The sequence below is a fragment of the Nestor notabilis genome, unplaced genomic scaffold (assembly GCF_000696875.1).
Source record: "Nestor notabilis isolate BGI_N333 unplaced genomic scaffold, ASM69687v1 scaffold24699, whole genome shotgun sequence".
NCBI lineage: Eukaryota > Metazoa > Chordata > Aves > Psittaciformes > Psittacidae > Nestor > Nestor notabilis.
Window position 1 is genome coordinate 1 of NW_009944447.1, and position 471 is coordinate 471.

The following is a 471-nucleotide window of genomic DNA, read 5'->3' on the forward strand; positions in this document are numbered from 1 at the left end:
CCAGCGGAAGGTGGAGCAGGACCCCGTCATCTGCCAGCAAAATACAGCACCAAAAGCTTAGGCAAAGAGTGTTCCCACCCAAACGATGGTGGAGAGCAAAGGGGGTCCGGAATGAGGGTGATGGGGGGCAGGAAACCTCATGTCTGACTTGGCTCTCCCCCCAGTGCAGAGGCTGGATGATACTGGTGATAAGGGCAGAGATCCAGCAAAGTTGAGCTTATCTTTACGGAGAGATGCTCATCCTCAGCCTCACTGATTGTTCCAGGGCTTATTCCTGGTGATCACTACTAAAAGCTTTCCTCATTTTCTAGCTAATCAGGTCTTGTGAGCACTCCTCTTTTTGTCACTGCTGCTCAGCTCTTCAGGCACCCATAGGTATTTCAAAAGACCCTTTCTTTTCTCTTTCTTTTCTTCAGCATTCCCTGTTTTCAGCGTTTTCCAGGTTCGGGCCGCTCTACTCCGTGCGAGCAC